Here is a 13,017-nt window from a genome sequence, read left to right as displayed (position 1 = left end):
TTCCAGAAGCTGTCCCAGAAGACCTCTTGCTGGATTGTGTGATGTGCCATTTGCAAATTTTCTTTTATGCCATCTACCATTGCAAATCTTTGTTCTTTCAATGGGGTTTCCAACTTTGGAAACAAAAAAAAAGTCCACAGGGGCCACGTCTGGAGAGTATGGAGAATGAGGCAGCACAGCAATTTTCTTTTTTGTGCAATAGTCATGCACAACATGGATGAATGTGCACTTGTGATATCATGATCCAAGAACCATGATTTGTCTCATCACATTTAAGGCCATTTCCTTCTCACATTTGTAGGCATTGCAACACATTCCAATAGTAACATCAATTATTAATTTGTCCCTGGGGCATGAATTCATGATGAACTAATCCTTCAGAGTCAAAGTAAACTATCAGTGTGGGTTTGACATTTGGCCTAACCTGATGAGCTTTTTTTAGTCTTGGAGAACCTTTCCTAGTGTGTTGTGAACACTGAACCTTGGTCTCAACGTCATAACAATAGACCCATGTCTCATCACCAGTAATGAATGCAAAAAATCTTCACAGATTGTGAGGAAAAGGTCTTTATTATCTTGATTCATGAGACATGGGACAAAATTGGCAGCAACAAGATGCATTCCAAGATCCTGTGTGAGCATTTCATAACAAGACTCAACTGAAATGTTACATTCTTCTGCAATCTCTCAGACAGTCAGTCTTTGATTGGCACATGCACAATTTTGTTGACATTCCTGCCATGAGCACCGTTGGTAGCTGTCAAAGGGTATCTTGAATGAGGGTCATCTTTAATTCCCATCCAGCCATTTTTAAACCATGCAAACCATTTGTAACACCGAGCATGGCTTAAGCATTCATCACTATAGGCTTCTTGTATCATTTGGTGTTTCTCTGTAAAGGTTTTCTTGAGTTTCACACAAAATTTAATATAGATGTTTGCTCGTCTAATTCTGCCATCTCGAAATTCACAAACTGTGCATTGCAACGTTCTACTCAATAAAGCACTGAACAGTAGCTAACAGACATACAACAATGAAACTTCAGGTAGTTACACATTAAACACAGACATGTGCAGGGATGCCAACCGCATTTCACTCCAACACACAATTGGTGTGAAATTATGAATGTTCTGGAATTTTTTGAACACACCTCATATATAATTAATATAAAATCTGTATGTTGTTAAAGATTGTTTCATTTCTACCTTGAATTCATGGAATTCCTTAAGTTTCTTTATTCTAGCAGGAAATAAGCAGAACATTATTTTGGGTCAATAACATGCCCTCTTTTTGGTACAGGGCTTCCTCATGAATGTCCTTGTGAAAATCATATCTGTTTTTTGTTTTGTGATTAAGATCCTAGTCGTTCAACACTGAAAATTCACATTGAGTTTTTAGAAGATACACACATTCATACAGGTAAAAGCTAAGAAGTGTTATTATTGTAAATTACTTAAATATTTGTCTGCTTGCCTTTCTATGGAGGATTATTCTGATAGTCTTTTTTTGAAGTTTGAAAGTTTGTGTGGTTGTACCTGTATTTCTCCAGAAGATCACACTGCACCTAAGTAAACTGTTCCTACCATGTGGCTATAATTAAAGTGCAGTTACCCACAGAGGTCCAGCATGGGCTGTAATTATCATACTGCTGCCAGACTTGGTAGGTATTCTAATGCCTTAATGAGGAGCTAATTTACTGTGGAAAAAATTTGCCCAGTTCTGACCACTAGGCACTACGAACGCAGGAAAAGTGTATAGAAATGTTTCCATATGTAATGGATTAGGAAAGGGGCATAGGCAAAAAAGTCAAACAAATGAGAAAGAAATAATGTTGGTTTTATTATTAACTGCCACTTACTCAATTTGTTCAATTTGCACCTGGTGGCCAAAATTGGAACTAATTTTTTCCAGTATAAACGGATTCCTCATTAATGCACTGGCATACCAACGAAGTTTTGCTGCCATACAATAATTACAGCCCACACTGGACCTCCATGAATAGCTGCACTTAATTATAACTAAGCAATAGGCACACAACAATGATCCAGTGCTGCAACAGTCCTGACACATTGTTTAAACATAACAGTATTTACTTAGTATTTTACTGAAAACTTCTAGATGCTTTCCCATCTCAAGTGCTCATACATCCGTATGCCTAGAAATTTTGTGAATGAAACTTGTGCAGTAACAAAGTTCCCTAATTCTGCTCTTATGCTGCTACTAACTTGACTTCTGGTATTACTGAAATCCATCCATGCCATTTTTCCTTATTTACAACAGAAACAATTTATGGACTAAACCCTTTTCCTGGCTCTTTTATTGTGTTAGAGACTTCTCGCTGTAGAGCATCCTCAGTGTGTCCTTTTACAAAACTGCTTGTGTCATCAGCAAACATCACTACATCTGCTGCCACCAAACGTTTGGCAAACCATTTACACACACCAGGAACAACAGAGGGCATAACACAGAACCCTAGGGCACTCAGTGGCTAATTTTTTCTTAATCTGAGAGGTATTACTTGCCATCATTATATATTTGTTCTTTTTTGTGTTCTCTTTAATCAGAGAGACAGAATCTGAACCATTTAAAGGACAGCCCCCAGCACTGTAGCAATCTAGTTTCATAAGAAGTAAGTCATGGGTGATTTGATCAGATGCTCTGAATAAATCTGACATCGCCCCACAGCTTACTTCATTCATATTCGAGGCATTTAGGGCCATTTTCATGAACTGAAAGACCACTATTTCTGATGATCTGTTCTTCCTAAATCCATTTAGAACATTAGTCAATATATTATATTTATTCAGAAAATCAGATAGCCTTTCATACCTCTCTAGTGTATGTGGCATCTCAACTTATTGCCTGTCACTGTTGGATTCAAGTGGTTATGGTGCAGTAACACGCAGATGAGTCATATAAACAAAATGAACTTAGACTTTCAACTTCTAAATCCATGGTCTGCAAATAACCGTGAGGTGCATAGCAGAGGATACTTTTTAGTGCAACACATATTATGTTTATTCTCATTAAATTCACATAAGGAGCTTGGGAAAAGTGATTGCTTGAATGTCTATGCAATTAATCTAGTCTTGTCTTTGTGGTCCTTGAAGGCAGGATACGAAAGAAGCTGTACTATATTTCCATATTCCACACTTAATATTAGTTTTCTAAATTTAGTAAACTTTCACAAGATAGTTGATGTCCATCTTCAAGTGTCCATAAGTTCGTGTTTCTCAGCATTTATGTGATACTGTCTTGAGAGTCAAACAAATCAGTGATCATTTGTGCTACTCATTTTTATTTGTGTCAAAGTCCATATTACTCATAGCTGTTGGTCCCAACATCCTTGATCAGTATTCTATGATGGGTTATATGAGTATTTTGTCAGAAATCTACTTCATAGATGGACTGTATTTTCTCAATATCCTATTAGAAACCAAAGTGTGCCACCTAATCTACCCGCTATTTAGCCTATGTGATTGGCACATTTCATATCCCCACAAACTGTTACACACAGATATTTGGATGAGTTAATTGTGTATCATATATACTGATATCACAGATTCTCTGTTTTATAAAGTGCACTATTTTACATTTCTGACTTTTGTAGCAAGTAGCCAATTAGATTGTTTCACTTTGACATCTCAACAAGATGTAACTGAATACTGAGCAGTTTTTTCCAGCTATAACTTCTTTATGGATAAGCTGCTCATCTGAAAAAAATAAAAATAAATTAATAAAAATTATAAAAAAAATAAAAAAACTCTGAGTTTTCTATTAATAATGGCCTGTCAGGCAATAGCTTACAAAAAATACAGCAGTGGTCCAAACACAATTCCTTGGACCATGCTTGAAGTTATTGCTACATTTGTCTATGAATCTGCATCCAAAAGAACATGCTGAACACTACCTACCAAGAAATCATCAATCTAATCATAAATTTCATTTGTACCCCATATGATCAAGAAGCAATTAAAATGAATATTGTACAACTAATTTTCAGGCGAAATTGGCCAATTAAATATGATGAAAACCTAAATGTTACACTACAGGCCCATTACCACAAACTTCATTTGGCATTCTCATTCATTGGCTTCGCCAACTCACAAAAAAGTTATAACCTTTCAACCTAACATAGATCTTAGGCTATGCTACAGGTCTATCTGTCACCATAACAAAATCGATCAAATATAGTTGAACTCCAGCTGTACTGTACTTATTTTAGTGACTCATATATAATCATATTATCATAGTTACTGTGGTAACTGCTGCAACAGCAACACTGGTCTCTGCAAAAGTTATACCAGTAACAGATACAGCAGCAGATAGCCTTGCTGCAAAAAAACCAGAACAGCTTCAGCTCTTACTGCAAAGTTCGCAGCTCATGATGTAGTGGCTAGCTTTGCTACCTCTGGATCACGGTGTCCCGGTTCGATTCCCTGCCGGGTTCAGGATTTTCACTGTCTGGGGACTGGGTGTTCATGTTGTCCTCCTCATTCTATCATCATTCATGGAAGTGGCTCGACTGGATTGTGTACAGATTGGGAATGTGTACGGGCAGTGATGACTGTGCAGTTAAGCGCCCCACAAACCACACATCAACATCATCTTACCGCAAGGAACACAGCCAGCATTGTTTCTGCCGCTGCTACCAACGATCTTCCATTTAATATGCAATAGGAACAGTTGTGTCAATTCTTGGGCAGCAGACCTCGAAGTCGTGAGACAGTATTCGAATTTTGTGTGTGAAAATGTAAAATGGAAACGTTCGTATCCGAAGTCATTAATCTGTGATGTCTTTCTTCCACGAGCACATGACATAGCCCAAGCAACTGTTCTGTGTGTTAGCAAAAGTTAAAAGACGCTACATTCGCTAAACCGGAATTTCAAGAATCAGTGTTAAGCGATAAATCAAGGAATAGGGCCCGTTCGAGCACATTTTTCCACAAGAGCGATATTTCATTTACCTCTTGTTTTTCAGAAAGCAGATAGTGGTGCAGGTAGTCCCTTCGTCATTTTTTACAGCTTGTATACTTTTAGTTCTTTGATTACATCTATCTGATGACTATAGTAATAAAGAATTACACTAATGAAATTTTTCGTATAAGATCCATAATATTTTAGAAACAAGATAAGGTACTGAGTTTGGCAACAAGAAAATAAAATACCGGTAAGCCTTTACCTGAACCAGCAATCGCTCAACTCTTGAAGAGACAGTTGTAGCTGTAGAGGTGTCATCGCCTAAGCTCATAATATTTCTCTTTGCAGAAATAACATCGTTAGAGGAATTGTCGCAACTTTTAGAAGGCGATTTAGAACAATTCATAGTTTTAGTTTGTTTTCATTTTCCTTCCTTCCTTTCTTGCGCTTGCCCTTTCGGTTACACGTGCCTAGCAGTTTTCTTTTTTTTTTCATACATTTCTGTCAGTTGATTCGTCGTTATGAAGACAGAGTAAGTTCACAAGTGTTGAACAAGCGGACATGGAGCAATGTACAGGCGTGGAACAAGGGCACCTTCGGTGACCAATTGAACACTGCGGTCTGGAAGCAACTGTTACTACATGCCTGTAATTATAGGACGTAGACACATTTCGTAGCTGAGACAAAGAAGACGGCATTCAACGCAAGGCTCTATGGTCCAAGAAGGATAGGATGAGCACAGCCTGTATCTTGGACTGAATCCTCTTGATTTTTCTGTCTGGAGTCATCTCAGAAGTGAAGTGTATAGCACTCCTGCTAATACGGTTAAACAACTGAAGCATCGAATTGTGCAGTCTTATCCAGGTTTACGAGGTGATATGGGGGTGTTCGAAAGAATTTGAAACTCAATGGAGAGAGGGGTGCAGTTTTGCCTCCAAATGCGAGAACGACAAGGAGGACACTTCCTTTAGCAGTATGACTGTATAGTAAATGGTAACATACGACGTGTCGTATTTCATGTTAAATTTGGTGAAAATTTGGTGAAATTTTCGCCCAAATAGATGAGGTTTTAATACAGGAGTTCACATCAGAAATACATTTATATTAACTAGGACAACCATACACTCGCAGTTACGTCACAAACAACTTGTTTGTAGACCCATGTTGACTGAAACGTTTTTGTTTCTGTTATCGTATCGTAAACTTTCACCCCTGTCAGTTTTTGCTATATATGGAGTACTTGTATACAAATTTTGCACTTAGATTGGCGTCCCAAGTGTCCGCTTGTGTCGCATCGACCTCAAACCGGCGCGTCTATTAATCTATACACTATATAAAGACAAAAAGTTGTTTAAAATTCTTACCAAAAATCTCCAAAAGTACTTGACAGATTTATTTCAAATTTTTACACGTAACTCTAATAAACTCTCGGATAGATATAGGCGAAATATTTCTAATGCATATAATACATAAATATATATAGCCCTACATCTGTCTGTACTGATAATAATAACGATAAGAGTAATAATAATAAAGATAAGACTAAACGTTGTTGCCGGCCGAAGTGGCCGTGCGGTTAAAGGCGCTGCAGTCTGGATCCGCAATACCGCTACGGTCGCAGGTTCGAATCCTGCCTCGGGCATGGATGTTTGTGATGTCCTTGGATTAGTTAGGTTTAACTAGTTCTAAGTTCTAGGGAACTAATGACCTCAGCAGTTGAGTCCCATAGTGCTCAGAGCCATTTGAACCATTTGAACTAAACGTTGTTGCCAAAAATCTCTAAAAGTTCTTGACAGACTTACATCGAATTTTTAGATGTCGCTCTAAGAAACATGCGGACTAATATGCAGGGTGATTCACGAAGATACGCAAATATTTTAATATGTTAGTCTACAAGTAAAACTAAAGAAAAAACTTCATACAAACATCGTAAATGTTTAGTTACGGAGCTACGGTTATTAAAAAATTTTGCCTGAAATTTAGCAACTTTGCCAATTTGAAGCCATCACAAAACTGTACGAGATTAAAGCAAAGCACGATTTTCAGTTATTTTGTTGGTATTAATCTGGTTAATCCAATAAAAAATGTCCCAGACGTTTATCTGCAGTTTTCCAGAACACCCAGAGAACCAAAGAAGTAATTTCGTAAAATTTTTGACTACTTGACCCAATTTGTTTTTTAAATCCCACACAACTGCACAAAGTTTTCAACAGAAGTTGTAGAGAATTTAATTTTGGAAAAATGATGGTAATAACGTTAACTTAAACTGTATGAAAGTGTCAGATAATCTGCTTTTATTAATACCAAAGCACTCGTGAATTCATTTTAACCGGAAAAAACAAAGCTAATTGTTAAGGACGTTGTACAGTAAACATACAATTTCACAATACATTCACAATAAAAGCTCAAAAATGTCTCACTAACGGTTGCTAACAATGATACAAACGTTTCTACGTTTTAATGGAAAGTAAAAAAATTTACTTGTATAGTAATCTTTGCTTCTCTGGATGTCCTGGAAAACTACTGCAGATACTCGACTGGGACATGTTTCATTAGATATACCAGACCAATAACAACAAAATAAATGGAAATCATGTTTTACTTTAACCTCGTACAGTTTTGCCATTACTTCATATTAGCCAAGTTGCTAAATTGCGGGCAAAATCTTTTATTAGCCGTAACTCCATAAATAAACATTTGCGGACCTATATTACATCAAATTTTTTCTTTAGTTTTACTCGCAGAATAGCATATTAAAATATTTGCGTATCTTCGTGAGTCACCCTGTATATGAGGGTGTGCTGGAAAGCAATGCCTCCGAAAATTTTATGTTAATATTTTTGCCTGAAACAAACGTTATTAACATTCCACATCTTTACTGATCATGTCTGTATATTTACTTCTCAATATAGCCATCCTGGCGACAAACACATTTCTCCCAGCCATAGACCACTTTGTTTTTATTGATGGAGCCACAACCTCACCTCTGCTTCCACCTCCTCATCACTATGAAAGTAAAGTCCTCGAAGGTGTTCTTTAAGTTTTGGAAATAGGTGGAAAACAGGTGGGCTAAGTCGGGACTGTGTGAGGATGGTCTGAAATCAGGGCGTCGGATTGTTGCCGATGTTGCAGCCTTCGCGTAGGGTCTGGCATTCTCATCTCGAAGTAGAGGATAATACATGTCTGCGCTAACTCTTCGAATTCCAAACTAGATTACCGCATGTCGTTTGTCACTCACCAACGTAGTTACGTTACGTTACACACGACCACGTTAAACGCTACAGTTCCGAGCGCCTTAGCAGCAGAGGGCTTCACATATGTAGGCCTAGAGAATAAAGATGTAGAATGTTAATAACGTTTGCTTTATTTAAAAAGCATTAAGAATTGACACATTAAAAATTCGGTGGCATTACTTTTCAGCATGCTCTCCTGTATTGTGATATAATGGGTGGACAGAAACAGCCTGAAAAACTTGCAAGGGTGCTGCAGTGTAGGCTGTTATGAGAAATAACTGTTAGGAAAAAAATTCGATACGTTGGCCGTAACGTAACATTGAATTTAGCCAATCAGCCTGTTGTGCGCGCAAATTCAGAAAGCCTGCCAGATACAAGTACGTCTCTTGTTCTCGTAGCATAGATGATAGCGCACGAGACTGCTCAATCTTTGGCTCGGGTTCGATCCTTACTACCGTCCCAGGTCCAATATTTATGTCGCTTACTTGTTCGGTTTCGGGAAAACAAACCAAAGACACGTTTGCGTCACCGTCGTCTCTGGCGCACCGCTTGAATCTGAGCTCGCAACTTTCTGATTGGATAACTTCACTGCTAATTAACTTGTAAAACGCCCCTGGTAGCTGAGTGGATAGCGTGACGGAATGTCATGCCTAACGGCTGGATCGGAGATTTTCACTGCTCAGGGACTGGGTGTTGTTCTTATCATCGTCATTTCATCCACACTGACACGCAAGTCGCGGAAGTGGCGTCAACTCGAAAGACTTGCACCAGGCGAACGGCATACCCGACACGAGGCCCTAACAACACGGCATTTCCAACCTGTAAAACGGTACAACGTATCAAATATTTTTCTTAACGATTATTTATCAGCAGAACCTACTCTACAAGACTCCAACAACCCTTACAAACTATTTCTTACCACCCTCTGTTAAGGGGAAACGTGTTAGCAAACATCTCGAAAAGTTCTTGACAGATTTACTTCAAATTTATAATAATATTCTAATAAACCTTCAGACAAACAAAGACTATATATATTTTACACAATACTGTACAGGTTTACTATTAAAACATGCCTAGATATAGAAAATGCTGTGTTGTGCTTTGTAAATGTGCGGTTTCGTTTCCTTTCTCGCAGTCAGTTTCAACTACGATAGCAGAGCATTCAATCATTCGATAAATTATTTCTGTCACATATACACTATGTGAACAAAAGTATCCCGACACCCCAAAAAACATACGTTTTCCATTAGGTGCATTGTGCTGCCACCTACTGCCAGGTACTCCATATTAGTGACCTAAGTAGTCATTAGACATCGTGAGAGAGCAGATGAGACGCTCCGCGGAACTGGGACTTCGAATGTGGTGAGGCGGTTGGACGTCACTTGTGTCACACGTCTGCACGCGAAATTTCCACACTCCTGAACATCCCTAGGTCCACTGTTCTCGATGTGATGATGAAGTGGAAGCGTGAAGGGACACGTGCAGCACAAAAACGTACAGGCCGACCTCGTCTGCTAACTGACGGAGACCACCGACAGTTGAAGAGGGTCATATGTAATAGGCAGACATCTATCCAGACCATCACACAGGAACTCCAAACTGCATCAGGATCCACTGCAAGTACTACGACAGCTAGGCAGGAGGTGAGAAAACTTGAATTTCAAGGAGAGATGCTGCTCATAAGCCACGTATCATGCTGGTAAATTCCAAACGACGCCTCGCTTGGTGTAAGGAGCGTAAACATTGGACGACTGAACAGTGGAAAATGGTTGTGTGCAGCGACGAATCATGGTACACAATGTGGCGATCCGATGGCAGGGTGTGGATATGGTGAATGCCCGGTGAACGTCATCTGCCAGAGTAGTGTAGTGCCAACCGTAAAATTCGGAGGCGGTGGTTTTACGGTGTGGTCGTGTTTTTCATGGAGGGGCTTGCACCCATTGTTATTTTGCGTGGCACAATGACAGCACAGGCCTACACTGATGTTTTAAGCACCCTCTTACGTCCCACTGTTGAAGAGCAATTCGGGAATGGCAATTGCGTCTTTCAACGCGATCGAGCATCTGTTCATAATGGAGGCCTTTGGAGGAGTGGTTACACGACAGTAACATCCCTGTAAAGGACTAGCCTGCACAGAGTTCTGAACTGAATCCTGTAGAACACCTCTGGGATGTTTTGGAACGCCGACTTCGTGCCACGCCTCACCGACCGACGTGGATACCTCTCCTCAGTGCAGCACCTTGAAGAATGGGTTGTCATTCCCCAAGAAACCTTCCAGCACCTGATTGAACGTATGCCTGCGAGAGCGGAAGCTGTCATCAAGGCCAAATGTAGGCCAACACCATATTGAATTCCAGCATTACCGATAGAAGGCCCCACGAAGTTGTAAGTCATTTTCAGCCAGGTGTCCGGATACTTTTGGTCGCCTAGTGTATCACAGTTGTGGTCTACGTGAACGTTGTTGCGGATCATTTGCATCACTTCAAGATTGATACCTCCCCCATGGCAATGGCGTCTTTCAGCAGAATAACTATCCGTGTCACAAAGATGGAATCACACTACAGTGGTTTGAGAAGCTTAACAGTGTCTGAGGTATCATATGCTCCTGATGTGAACCCAATAGAATATATCTGGGAAACTGCTGGACGCCTATTCCACGACCACAAACGAGCGGCCCGTTATTTACGGGAAATGAATCACGTGTGAGTACGTAGACACACGGTGCGAAATACCTCTGGAAATCTATATGTATTTTTCGGAACCATGCCACGAAGAGTCGCTGCTGTCTTGCGTCCCAAAAGTTGACTAACATGCTATCAAGCAGGTTATCATAATGCTTGGCTCGTCAGTGTAAAATCATGCGTAAATGGCGTATTTGTGTCAGACGAACTCCTCTTACCTGAAGAGATTGTCGAATGTACTGAATTACCATTGCATTGCAGTCTACGAATCTGAAATCCTTTCAAGTCTCTCTAGGATTGCCTAACTGAATTTGTCGAACGTCAGAGACGGCATGGTTCAAATGGCTCTGAGCACTATGCAACTTAACTTCTGAGGTCATCGGTCGCCTAGAACTTAGAACTAACTAAACCTAACTAACCTAAGGACATCACACACATCCATGCCCGAGGCAGGATTCGAACCTGCGACCGTAGCGGTCGCTCGGCTCCAGACTGTAGCACCCAGAACCGCACGGCCACTTCGGCCAGCAGAGACGGCATGCATAGAATCTCGATGCTCTGCACAGGTTCCGCTACTTAGGAAAGTTTACTGACCCCCAAAATATGTCTTCGTTGCTCTTTCAATATCAAAGGAAGTTAATGGGATTTACGCATTGTCAACATATGCTTTTCATATCCATAACATTGTACGAGGGCAGTTCAATAAGTAATGCAACACATTTTTTTTCTGAAACAAGGGTTGTTTTATTCAGCATTGAAATACACCAGGTTATTCCCCAATCTTTTAGCTATACAACACTATTTTTCAACGTAATCTCCATTCAATGCTACGGCCTTACGCAACCTTGAAATGAGGGCCTGTATGTCTGCACGGTACCATTCCACTGGTCGATGTCGAAGCCAACGTCGTACTGCATCAATAACTGCTTCATCATCCGCGTAGTGCCTCCCACGGATTGCGTCCTTCATTGGGCCAAACATATGGAAATCCGACGGTGCGAGATCGGGGCTGTAGGGTGCATGAGGAAGAACAGTCCACTGAAGTTTTGTGAGCTCCTCTCGGGTGCGAAGACTTGTGTGAGGTCTTGCGTTGTCATGAAGAAGGAGAAGTTCGTTCAGATTTTTGTGTCTACGAACACGCTGAAGTCGTTTCTTCAGTTTCTGAAGAGTAGCACAATACTCTTCAGAGTTGATCGTTTGACCATGGGGAAGGACATCGAACCGAATAACCCCTTCAGTGTCCCAGAAGACTGTAACCATGACTTTACCGGCTGAGGGTATGGCTTTAAACTTTTTCTTGGTAGGGGAGTGGGTGTGGCGCCACTCCATTGATTGCCATTTTGTTTCAGGTTCGAAGTGATGAACCCATGTTTCATCGCCTGTAACAATCTTTGACAAGAAATTGTCACCCTCAGCCACATGACGAGCAACCAATTCCGCACAGATGATTCTCCTTTGCTCTTTATGGTGTTCGGTTAGACAACGAGGGACCCAGCGGGAACAAACCTTTGAATATCCCAACTGGTGAACAATTCTGACAGCACTGCCAACAGAGATGTCAAGTTGAGCACTGAGTTGTTTGATGGTGATCTGTCGATCATCTCGAACGAGTGTGTTCGCACGCTCCGCCATTGCAGGAGTCACAGCTGTGCACGGCCGGCCCACACGCGGGAGATCAGACAGTCTTGCTTGACCTTGTGGCGATGATGACACACGCTTTGCCCAACGACTCACCGTGCTTTTGTCCACTGCCAGATCACCGTAGACATTCTGCAAGCGCCTATGAATATCTGAGATGCCCTGGTTTTCCGCCAAAAGAAACTCGATCACTGCCCGTTGTTCGCAACGTACATCCGTTACAGATGCCATTTTAACAGCTCCGTACAGCGCTGCCACCTGTTGGAAGTCAATGAAACTATACGAGACGAAGCGGGAATGTTTGAAAATATTCCACAAGAAATTTCCGGTGTTTTCAACCAAAATTGGCCGAGAAAAAAAATGTGTTGCATTACTTATTGAACTGCCCTCGTAAATCTGGTATGGATTTTGCCTTGTTGACAATGAAAGTGGCCCCAACAAACATTCTCAAATTGAGACTGAGGCATTAGCAATAATTTAAGTAGTTATGAATTTCGTATTTTTGTATATTAACTCTAAGCTTCACTTAGTCACTGATCGTAAAG

This window comes from Schistocerca americana, chromosome 2 (genome assembly GCF_021461395.2).
Source record: "Schistocerca americana isolate TAMUIC-IGC-003095 chromosome 2, iqSchAmer2.1, whole genome shotgun sequence".
In the NCBI taxonomy this organism is placed as follows: Eukaryota; Metazoa; Arthropoda; class Insecta; order Orthoptera; family Acrididae; genus Schistocerca; species Schistocerca americana.
Note: the sequence above shows the minus strand (reverse complement) of the source record.